The 12655-nt window shown below is 40.7% G+C and overlaps 1 protein-coding gene across 1 annotated transcript in view; it reads left to right on the top strand.

The window, feature by feature from the left end:
• The window catches only part of LOC101336440 (galectin-10-like), a 100956-nt gene that overhangs the window by 12324 nt on the left and 75977 nt on the right, over window positions 1-12655 (top strand). The window lies entirely within an intron of this gene.

Below are 12655 nucleotides of genomic sequence, written 5' to 3'. Positions count from 1 at the left end.
CATCAGCGCAGCATTCTGAACTGCTTTAACTTTTACTGGGTGTACAGTAGACATGTTGTGAATCTCATCAGCACATGCACCAGGCAAGGTGTCCAAGAAAGTACGTAATAGCACTGACAGCAAAACATCGGAAACAAACCTGATGTCCACCAAAAGAAGAATGGATGAATTGTATCTTCACACAGTGGAACATTATGCAGCAATGAAAAGGAAGGAACTACAGGTGCGCAAGAAAAATAATGTGTGAAAGGAGCAAAATTCAGAAGATTTCATATAGGATGATACTATTTTATAAAGCTCAAAACCAAGCACACAGAAACATTGTTTAGGCATTTGAAAATATGGGATAAAACTGTATCTTAAAATAGCAAGGGGGAGAGGGAATCTTTTGGGATTGGTTGTACTGTGCAGTTAAAATGGGTATATTTTATTGTGCATAAATTATACCTCAGTAAAGCTGAGTTAAAAAGGAGAGTGGGCAGAACAGACTCCCTGTTGTGCCTCTGGATATACTGTGTAAGGAGGTGATGCTGGGGGCATATGCCACCATATGGTGACTCACCTACCTGTCATGCTGAGGAGGTCAGGCAGAAGAAAGGACCTGAGCCACTTAATCACTGAGCCAGGTAAGGGACATTGCTTTCTGTGCTATGTCTCCAGTTCCAGTTCCATGCCCGGTGATTATTTGGAGCTCAATAAATATAGGTACTTTTAAGTAAAATTCTTTTGGAAGTAAAATACAATTTTCTTAACTGTTTGAATTTAACAACCCCAAAACACCCTGCCTCTGGAGTGCTTGCTGTGTGAAGTAACGCATTTCCTTCTGATTCAGGCCCTTTTGACTTGGATCCTCTTATCTGTAGCCAAACACATCTTAACTGGTGACCGCGTGGTGAGTGAGTTAACTGCTAACATCTTAGGGGTGTTAAAAAACAAAATTTATGGGGTGTGGGGTGGAAGGGAGGCTCAAGAGGGAGGGGATGTATGTATACATATAGCTGATTCACTTTGTTCTACAGCAGAAACTAACCCAACATTGTAAAGCAGTTATGCTCCAATTAAAAAAAAAATAAAAGACTTAAAAAAATATCCCTGGGTAAATTGAAATCTAATTGGCACTATTTAAAAATTCATGAATTGGGCAGCATTCTGTACGGCAGACAGATATTCCTGGAAGTTACACAACATGGAAGGCTTTTATAGTAAGGAGGATGGGACAAGGAAACGAAGTTATCAGCAAGGAAAAAATGAAAGTTCATTGGTGGAAAACAAAAGTTCAGGTGACAGTGGCTTCTCACTGCCTGAACTGTGGTGTCTTCCATTGGCTGGGCTTGTTGCAAGACAAGAAGGAAGTCTTCCTTCCCCCTGCTAGGGTAGTAAAGTAGTTGTGCTTCCTGTTTGGGAGTGCAAGGTACCTCTCTTCCTGCTGGGGTCAGTAACTGGCATCTTCCTGTCTGGGTAATTGATACTCCTCCTGTTTGAGATAACTGACGACGAGTGCTAGGGCATGAGACCTCCCTCTACAGGCCTCTCTGACTCCAATTTTAGTTGGTTTCCTTTTATTAATTTTCACAGGGGATACCTACTGCGTGTCAGGCCGTATGTGAGGCCCTTACCTGCATGATTTCTTTGCATCTTCACACACCCCTGTGAGGTGCTGTGGGCCCTCAAAGACACTACAGATTGTCAAGCTTGCTCTTGCCTCCCATTGGATGCCTCCTGGGTCTAGACACACTGCTGTGTCCGCCCATCACCTTCAAGGAATTCCAACACTGCAATCACATATTCACGAGCTCAGCCAACTTCCAGAAACATGAGTGATAATAGTAATCAGTTACCACTATTTTATGTCACTAAGTTTAGGGAGGTTGGTTAAGCAGCAGTAGCTGATACACCCCCCTCTCCCCAAGGATAACCACTGTGCTGACTTGACCTCTAATGCCGTAGATTATTTTTTTCCCCCAATTCTTTACTGTGTATAAATGAAATAATAAAGTGTATCAGCCTCCGGGTTTCCTCTTTTATCATGATCTCTGTGCTTGGACCCATTTTACGAGAGTTTAAGGAGTGGGCACACACTTTGGCTTCCTGGTGCCCCTTCCTTTGAAGGCGGTATAGCGGACATTGGTTATATTGGCCTGTCCAACATCCATTCATGTTGCAGCACCCCAGAATATCCCTCACTCTTCATCTGTGTGTTTGGGGGATAGCAAAGTCCACCTGCTGCTTCTCTGGGTATGAGCCCATAACCTAGGCCTGGCTAAAGTGAATCTTCCATCTCCCTGACCACAATGACTGTTCAGAAATGGGCCTGAGATCTGAACCTGGCCAGCGAGAGCCAGGGTGGGCTTCTGCTGAACTAGTAGGGAAGGGGAACTCCTTTTATCATATGGTTTCCCAGCTGGTAGAATCTAAGGCCAGAGCTGCTAGGGGCCCATTGTGAAAGGAGAGCTTGCCTGGGAATGAAGACAACACAAGAAAGGAAGGCAGAGCTGGGAGACGGAAGGAGAAAGAGAATCCTAGCTACCTCCTTGGCCCTGGGTCCACCTGTACCTGAAGGCAAACTTAACCTGTTTCAAATTAGATCAGCCTATAAATATTTTTTCTGCTTAAGCCAGTTTGAATTTGGGTTTTCTGTTATTTGTAGCACAAAGAGTCCCTGCAGGGAGTTATGCACATGGAGTTGTTTAAAAAGACCCAGTCAACGTTTCCATTAGCTGGACCCAGTGCTCGTGTGGAAAAGGCAGTGTAACAGAAGTTCTCACACTGTGGAATCTGGACCAGGCCCATCAGCATCACCTGGGACCTTATGAGAAATGCAAATTCTTGGGTTCAACTTTAGCGAATCACAAACTCGGAATGGGTTCCGGCAAGAGTGCTTTGAGAAGCCCGCCAGGGGCTGTGCTAGTCAGAGCATCACCACAGGTGAGCATGGTGGGAGAGAAACAGCACAGGCTTGAGGTCCAAGTTGTGTCTTTGCCTCTCTCTGTCTGGCCCTCTGATTTCAGGTGAGTTACGTAAATCACCCTGCTTCAACATTTCCTACCTGGAAAATGGTGCACTTCTATCTGATAGTACTGTTATGTAGGCCAGTAAGTTCATAGAGGTAAATCGTTCAGAATAGCGCCTGGCACATAGTCCACGCTCGTTAAAGTCAGATCCATGGTTTTCAGACTTTGTTGGACATTAGAATCACCTTGGAGGGCTTGTTAAAACATTGATTGCTCGGCCCTCCCCTCCCCTCAGAATTTCTGATTCTCACTAAGGGAAGCCTGGAAATTTGCATTTTTAACTAGTTCCCAGGTCAAGTTGATGCTGCTGGTGCAGGGGACCCTGCTTTGAAAACCACTGAGTTAGATGTTACTGCTAGTGGTCTCCAACTCCCTTTCTGGTGGTCCGGCAGTCACCTCAGGTGCTCTGGAATCGCTCTTTTCCACTGACTCAGGCTTCTTTCTCCTCCTCTCCCTCCCCTCTGGCATCAGTTTTGATAGCTGGATTCTCTGTGCTGGTAATTGGAGCTCTGAGCCCAGCTTTCCGCTGGGAGTAGCCCCAGCCTCCACCTGTTCAGGGAACCTGATTGATGGTTCCTTCAACCACAACTGCTCCTTTTTTGTCTGCCTTCAGAACTGTCTCCAGCTTGCTTATATAAGCAGATCCCTTTCCTTCTAACCTCTAGTAGGCTGCATTTGCTACATCATTCCTGACACTGGCTGTCCAACCCCCATCACAGGCACTTCTTTGCTTTGCTAATAAAAATGGCTTTAATTGCAGAGCCGGTTAAGCTCCCCTCCAGCAAGCTCCTCTATAACTTGACCTGTTAGCTAGAGCAAGAAGGTCAGTGTGGCTGGAGCTGAGAGCGAGGGAGAAGGATGGCAGGAGATTAGGTCAGACATATAGGCAGAATGTAGATTGTACAAGGCTTTATGTGTCATGAGAAGAACCTGGGCTCTAACTTAATAGTAGTAAAAAATTTAAATCATTAAAAAAACTTGTGACATATAGTATATCTGTGTGTATATACACAATTTATACATGTGTATACAGTTGAAAAAAATTATACACTGAACACATGTGTAGCCACCACATAGGTAAGAAATGGGACATTGCCAGTCAAAACCTTCCCTAACATTTGTGGATCCTGGACCAACAGTGCAAATGGAGGCTCCCTACCTATAGTTCTCACCCTGTCTTCCCATTCCTGTCTACATCCTGAACCCTTGTGGGGTCATCCATGTATGTGTGAGGGCACCCTAATCTGCATGGTGGAGCTTGGTCCATCTCAAATCACCTCTTGCCCACCCCTTGGATCTAGAGGTGTGCACACCAACATGACCTGCCCTGGGTTTGGGGGCAAGAAGGACCATGACAAGGTCCACCCAGGTGCTGGAAGCAGGTTCAGGAACACTTGGGTAGAGGATTCTAGAGAATTGGGTCCTCTGTGCATGGCCTGGAACTGCATTATCCAAGAAGGTAGCTGCTAGTCGCGTATGGCTATTTCATTAATAAAATGAAATAAAATTTAAAATTGAGTTCCTCAGTTACGCTAGCCACACTTTAAGTGCTCGTTAGCCACAGCTGGCTAGTGTCTGTTGCACTGGACAATGCAGATACAGAATGTCTATAACTGCAGAATGTTCTATTGGACAGTGCTGGTTGGGAAGGAGGAGTGGTTTGGGTTCCATAAGACAGGACAGTGTGACTCCCCCCACCCCCCGCAACTGGTAAAAAGGTCAGGCAGGAGAAACTGCCTGTGAGAGTAACCAGATGTTGGATTTAACAGACAAAGTCTTCAAAGTAGCCATTATATAAATATGTCCCAATAACTAAAGGGAATCATGACTTAAAAAGTAAAAGTAACGTATGATGATACTGACTTACCAAATTTAAGATATCAATAGAGAGTTAGATATTATAAAATAGAACCAAATGGAAGTTTGGAGCTGAGAAGTGCATTAACTGAAATGAACAAATCAGTAGATCTGAGCTGACAGGAGAAATAATTAACAAACTTGAAGAGAGATATTATGTGTTCTAAAGAACAAAGAGAAAAAAGAATGAACAAAATAAACAGAACCCAGAGAAAAGTGGGACACCGTTCAGCAAAACAGTATACACTTAATGGAGTGCCAAAAGGAGAGGAGAGAGAGAGCAGAAGAAAAATTATTCTAAGAAATAATGGTGTATACACACACACAACACATGCGTACATACATACATGTACATATAGTATTGTTGGGCCTATAACATATAGAATGTAATATAACTGCCAACAACAGCACAAAGGAAGTACATTAAAGCAACGTTGTATTGGGCTAAGGAGAGGACTCCAGATGGTAATTTGAAATGAACAAGAACAAATGAAGAGAACAAGAAATGGTAAGAAGGTTAATATAACAAAAGCTATAAATATATGCTTGCTCTCCTCTCTTCTCTCATCCTCTTTAAAAGACATAACACTATATAAAGTAATAATTAAAACAACGCATTCTTGGTAACATTTATAGATGTAAAATGTATACCAATAATACAGTACAAAGGGGGGAAAGGTAATAGAACTCTACAGGAGGGACTTCCCTGGTGGTGCAGTGGTTAAGAATCCACCTGCCAGTGCAGGGGACGTGGGTTTGAGCCCTGGTCCAACAAGATCCCACATGCCGCGGAGCAACTAAGCCTGTGCCCCACAACTACTGAGCCTGCTCTCTAGAGCCTGCGCGCCGCAACTACTGAAGCCCGCGCACTCTAGGGCCCATGTGCTGCAACTACTGAGCCCGTGTGCTGCAACTACTGAAGCCCGAGTGCCTAGAGCCCATACTCCACAACAAGAGAAGCCACTGCAATAAGAAGCCTGTGTACCACAACAAAGAGTAGCCCCCACTCACCTCAACTAGAGAAAGCCTGTGTGCAGCAATGAAGACCCAATGCAGCCAAAAGAAAAAAAAACAAAAACTCTATAGGAGCAATGTTGCTATAGCTCACTGGAATTAAGTTAGTATAAATCTGAAGCTCATTCTGATTAGTTAAGATGTATATGGTAAGCAACCACTAAGGAAATCACTCAAAAAAATTAATGAAAAGAAATTAGTAAAGAAATTTAAATGCTACATTAGAAGAGATTCACTTAATGTAAAAGAAACAGTAAAGGAAGAATAAAGGAGCAAAACAGGCATGAAACACATAGAAAATAAAAAGTGAAATGGCAGATATAAATCTAACTATACCAATAATAACATTAAAATTTAATAGATTAAAACTATCCAATCAAAAGGCAGAGATTGTCAGGGAAAAAAAAAGAACCCACCAAGATCCAATGATATTGTGACCTATAGGAAACATACTTTAGATTCAAAGATACAAATAGACCAAAAGTGATAGAATGTAAAAGGTATATCATGTAAACAGCAACCATAAGAAAGCTGGAGTAGCTATACTAATATCAGATGAAATTGATTTTTTAAATGTTACTAAATAAAAGAGGGAAATCTTATAATCAGGTCAATTTATCATGAAGATATAACAATTATAAACACCTATGCACATAACAACAGAGCTCTGAATACAGAAATGAAAGGAGAAAATACAGAAATACAGAAATATAGGTCAATGGAACAGGATACAAAGCCCAGGGATAAACCCACACAGTTATGGTCAACTAATCTATGACAAAGGAGGCAAGGATATACAATGGAGAATAGACAGCCTCGTCAATAAGTGGTGCTGGGAAAACTGGACAGCTACATGTAAAAGAATGAAATTAGAACACTCCCTAACACCATACACAAAAATAAACTCAAAATGGATTAAAGACCTAAATGTAAAAGACTGGACACTATAAAACTCTTAGAGGAAAACCTAGGAAGAACACTCTTTGACATAAATCACAGCAAGATCTTTTTTGACCCACCTTCTAGAGTAATGGAAATAAAAACAAAAATAAACAAATGGGACCTAATGAAACTTAAAAGCTTTTGCACAGGAAAGGAAACTATAAACAAGATGAAAAGACAACCCTCAGAATGGAAGAAAATATTTGCAAATGAATCAACAAAGGATTAATCTCCAAAATATATAAACAGCTCATGCAGCTCAATATCAAAAAAACAAACAACCCAATACAAAAATGGGCAGAAGACCTGAATAGACATTTCTCCAAAGAAGACATACGGATGGCCAAGAAACACATGAAAAGCTGCTCAACATCACTAATTAATAGAGAAATACAAATCAAAACTACAATGAGGTATCACCTCACACCAGTTAGAATGGGCATAATCAGAAAATCTACAAACAACAAATGCTGGAAAGGGTGTAGAGAAAAGAGAACCCTCTTGCACTGTTTGTGGGAATGTAAATTGATGCAGCCACTATGGAGAACAGTATGGAGGTTCCTTAAAAAACTAAAAATAGAACTACCATATAACCCAGCGATCCCACTACTGGGCATATACCCTGAGAAAACCATAATTCAAAAAGACACATGCACCTCAATGTTCATTGCAGCACTATTTACAATAGCCAGGTCATGGAAGCAACCTAAATGCCCATGGACAGATGAATGGATAAAGAAGATGTGGTACATATATATATACAATGGAATATTACTCAGTTATAAAAAAGAACGAAATTGGGTCATTTGTAGAGATGTGGATGGACCTAGAGACTGTCATATAGAGTGAAGTAAGTCAGAAAGAGAAAAACAAATATTGTATATTAACGCATATATGTGGAATCTAGAAAAATGGTACAGATGAACCGGTTTGCAAGGCAGAAATAGAGACAAAGATGTAGAGGGGAAAAAAATACACAATTCAACAATAATATTTGGAGACTTCAGTACACCACTTTCAATAATAAATAGAACAATTGGGCAAAAGATCAACAAGGAAATAGAAGATTTGAACAACACTATAAACCAGACCTAACAGACATCTATAGAAAACCAGAATATACATTCTTCTCAGGTGCATATGGAACATTCTCCAGGATAAACCATATGCTAGGCCATAAAACAAACCTTGATACATTTAAAGAGACAGAGATAATTCTCTGATGACAATGGAATGAAATTAGTTATCAATAACAAAAGAAATTTGGGAAACTCACAAGTATGTGGAAATTAAACAATATTCTCTTCAATAACCAAAAGAAATTAAAGGGAAATTAGAAAAGACTTTGAAATAAATGAAAATGAAGACATCATATACTAAAATTCATGGGATGCAGCAAAAGCAGTGCTTAAAGGGAAATTTATATTTGTAAATACTATACTAAAAAATAATCATTGCAAATAAATAACTTAAACTTGCACCTCAAGACACTGAAAAAGAACAAACTACACTTATAGCAGCAGAAGGAAGAAAACAATAAAGATTAGAGCAGAAATATGTGAAATGGATAATAAAAAAATAATACTGAAAATCAGAAAAACCAAAAGTTGGTTCTTTTAAAGATCAAGATAGGAACACAACATTAGCTAGGTACACCAAGAAAAAAAAGCAAGTAGACTGAAATGATTAGAATTAGAAACAAAAGAGGGGACATTATACAAAGCTTATAGAAATAAAAAGGAATATTATGAACAACTGTATGCCAATATATTAGATAATTTAGATGAAAAACAAATTCCTAGAAAGATACAAACTACTGAAATTGAGTCAAGAAGAAATAGGGCATCTGAAGAGACCCAGAGCAAGTAAAAATATTTAATTCATAATCTAAAAACTCTCCACAAAGAAAACCTGGACTCAAATGGCTTCACCACTGAATTTTACCTAACATTAAAATAATAACTAATACCAGTTCTTCACAGATGTTTCCAATAAATAGGAGGGAATACTTCCCAACTCATTCTGTGAGTCCAGTATTACCCTGCTACCTAAGTTAGACAAAGATATCACAAGAAAACTACAGGCCAGTATCTCTTATGAATACAGATGCAGATGCAAAAATCTTCAAATACTAACAAACCAAATCCAGCAACATATAAAAATAACTACACATCAAGAACAAGTGGGATTTTCCTCTGCCTTCTAGCTCTGGCTGGAAAAGATGGCTCCATGTGGGTTTTCCATTATTGCTCCACAGAAGGAGAAGTTGATCATGTCTAACACTTTGCTGCTTTGGGGCCAGTATCTAGGCCAAGAACAGAGGTGTGATCCACACCCAGGATTGACGGTTAGGAGCTTTCCTGGATAGACCTGGGTATTGTGTCTTAATGGCTGGCCTATAGCCAATTACAAATTTTCTGACATAAAACTGGAATCAGACAAGACTCAAGCCACTTTTCAGCATCTGTAGGAAGTAGGTCATGAACTCTGCTGTTTGCCACTGTGTATTACATCCATCAGCTTATAGGCAAACCCTAATTATTCTGAATAAAATTTGCATTTGGACACACACACAAAGAACAAGTGAGATTTATTCCAGGAAGTCAAGATTCGTTTCACATCCCCAAATCAATTAATGTAATACACCACATCAGTAGAATAAGAAGCAAAAACCACACGATTATCTCAATAGATATAAAGAAAATATCTGGCAAAATCTCATTCATGACAAAGACTCTCAGCAAGTTAGGAATATAAGGGGACTTCCTTAACATGATAAAGGCATCTATGAAACACTTAAGCGACATCATACTTAGTGGGGAAAGACTGGATGCTTTCCCCCTAAGATCAAGAGGAAGGCAAGGATGTCTGCTTTCACCACTTCTATTCAACATGGTACTGGAAGTTCTAGTTGGAGCAATTAAGGAAGAAAAAAAAAAAGCATCAAGATTGAAAGGAAGAAGTAAACTGCAGATGACATGATCTTGTACAGGCATAGTTTGGAGATATTGTAGACTCACAGTGTAGTGTGTGAACACACCTAGAGACAGAGCTGCATCTATGGCTGACTGATTTCCCACAGGGTTACCAAGATCATTCAATGGGGAAAGAATTGTCCCATCAACAAATGGAGCTGGGACAACTGCATGGTCACAGAGAAAATAATAAAGTTGGGCCCTTACCTCATACCATATTAAAAAATTAACTCAAGATGGATCAAAGACCTAAATGTAAGAGGAAAAACTATGAAACTCAGATATGACACCAAAACCACAATCAACAAAAGAAAAAATTAGACATCATCAAAATAAAAAAATTTTGTGCTTCAATGGACACTATCAAGAAAGTGAAGACAACCCAAAAAATGGGAGAAAGTATTTGCAAATTATATATATAAAAAGGGGCTTGTATCTTGAATATATTATATAAAGAACTTAAACAACTCAATAATAAAAAAGACAAACCCAGTTAAAAATGGGAAAATGATCTGAATAGACATCTTTTCAAGGAAGACATACAGAAGACCAATAGGCACATGAAAAGATGCTCAACATCATTAGTCATCAGGGAAAAGCAAACAAAAACTACAATAAAGTACCACTTCACATCCACTAGGGTAACCATAAATAAAAAGGGCTTCCCTGGTGGCGCAGTGGTTGAGAACATGCCTGCTAATGCAGGGGACACAGGTTTGAGCCCTGGTCTGGGAGGATCCCACATGCCGCGGAGCAACTAGGCCCGTGAGCCACAACTGCTGTGCCTGCACGTCTGGAGCCTGTGCTCCGCAACAAGAGAGGCTGCGACAGTGAGAGGCCCGCGCACCGCGATGAAGAGTGGCCCCCACTTGCCACGACTAGAGAAAGCCCTCACACAGAAACGAAGACCCAACACAGCAAAAATAAATTAATAAACTCCTAAAAAAAAAAAAGTCTGATAAGTGTTGGTGAGGACGTGAAGAAATCAGAACACTCATACCCTGCTGGAGGAAATGTAAAATGCTGCAGCCACTTTAGAAAACAGTCTGGGAGTTTGTCAGATGGTTAAACATAGAGTTATTACATGACCCAATGATTCCACTCCTAGGGATATACCCAAGAGAAAAGCAAACTATGTCTACACAAACACCAAATGTTTATAGGAGCATTATCCATAGTAGCAAAAGCTGGAAACAACCCAAATGTCTATTAACTGATGAATGGACAAACTAAATGTGGTATATCCATACAATGGAATATTATTAATAAAAAGGAATGAAGGGCTGACACATGAATGACCCTTGAAGACATTACAGTAAGGTTAAAAAAAAAAGCCAGATGAAAAAGGCCACATGTTATAATGTTGTACAATTCCATTTATATGAAATGTACATAATAACCAAATTATATATACATATATATATATATATATATATATATATATATATATATATATATATTTAGAGAGAGAGAGAGAGAGAATTGTGGTTGATTCAGACTGGGAAGGATGGGCTAGAGGGTGATAGCTAATGGTATGGGGTTTCTTCTTGAGGTGATGAAAATGTTCCAAAATTGACTATCATGAATGTTTCATATATCTATGAATATACTAAAAACTATTGAATTGCACACTTTAAATGGATGAATTTTATGGCCTGTGAACTCCATCTCAATGAAGCTGTTTTAAAAAATGAAACAAAATGTGATATCACTGCACACCTGTCAGAATGGTTATCATAAAAAAGACCACAAATAACAAATTAGGGGGAGGATGTGGAGAAAAGGGAACCCTGTACACTGTCAGTGGGAATGTAAATTGGTGCAGCCACTCTGAAAAACAGTATGGAGGTTCCTCAACAAACTAAAAATAGAAATAACATGATCCAGCAATTCCACTCCTGGGTATACATCTAAGGAAAATGAAAACATTTACTCAAAAAGATACATGCACCCCAATGTTCACAGCAGCATTATTTACAATAGCCAAGATATGGAAGCAACCTAAGTGTCCATCAACAGATGAATGGATAAAGAAGATGTGGTGGGAGGGGATCAAGATGGTGGAGTAGAAGGACATGGAGCTCAGTTCCCCCCACAAACACATCAAAAATACGTCTACGTGTGGAACAGTTCTCACAAAAAACCAACCGAAAACTAACAGAAGATCTCCTGTACAGCCAAAGCTGCAACAAAGATCTCCAAGTAAGCAGGTACAATGGGGGGAAAAAGGCATCAGGACAGGACTGGTGACACTGGGAGGGATCTGTAAGGGAAAGAAGGTCAACATGGGCAGCCCCTCACCCTGGGGATCCCCCTCGTGTGCTGGAAAATCTGCCCGGACAGATAGAGGGGCTGGAGAAGTCTAGATTTTATCCGTGAGGAGTGCGTGTGTGCTGACTTGCACACCAATCAGGGCAGAGAGAGATCTGCGCCTTGCCGCACTTCCCAACCCAAAGGGGCAAATGCCCTGGCCCCGCTCACTCCACGCTACAGTCTGGCAACATATCAGAGCAGAGATTTGGTCTAGTTGTGCAGAGACAGACTGGGCTACCTGGAGCGTGATCCAGGCTGAACCACAGACTCCACTGTCGGCACACGCATGGGCTGGTGGAGCAAACCAGGCAGACATTGTCAAGGCAAGCACCGGGCAGAGCCACAGATAGGCACCGTGGCTAAAGAGCTGAATCTCAGGCATACAGGCCCTGGGAGAGGACTACATCTAGCTGCATGGAGACAGCCTGGAGGGCATGGGATGTGGTGATGGTGGGGAACTGTGGAGCCCACTGTCAGCACACACATGGTGGGAGTGGGTCTGGCCCTGGCAGTCATTATTGGCACACACGCTGGGCAGTGCCA

The sequence above is a fragment of the Tursiops truncatus genome, chromosome 19 (assembly GCF_011762595.2).
Source record: "Tursiops truncatus isolate mTurTru1 chromosome 19, mTurTru1.mat.Y, whole genome shotgun sequence".
In the NCBI taxonomy this organism is placed as follows: Eukaryota; Metazoa; Chordata; class Mammalia; order Artiodactyla; family Delphinidae; genus Tursiops; species Tursiops truncatus.
This window is presented reverse-complemented; position numbering and strand designations above follow the sequence as displayed.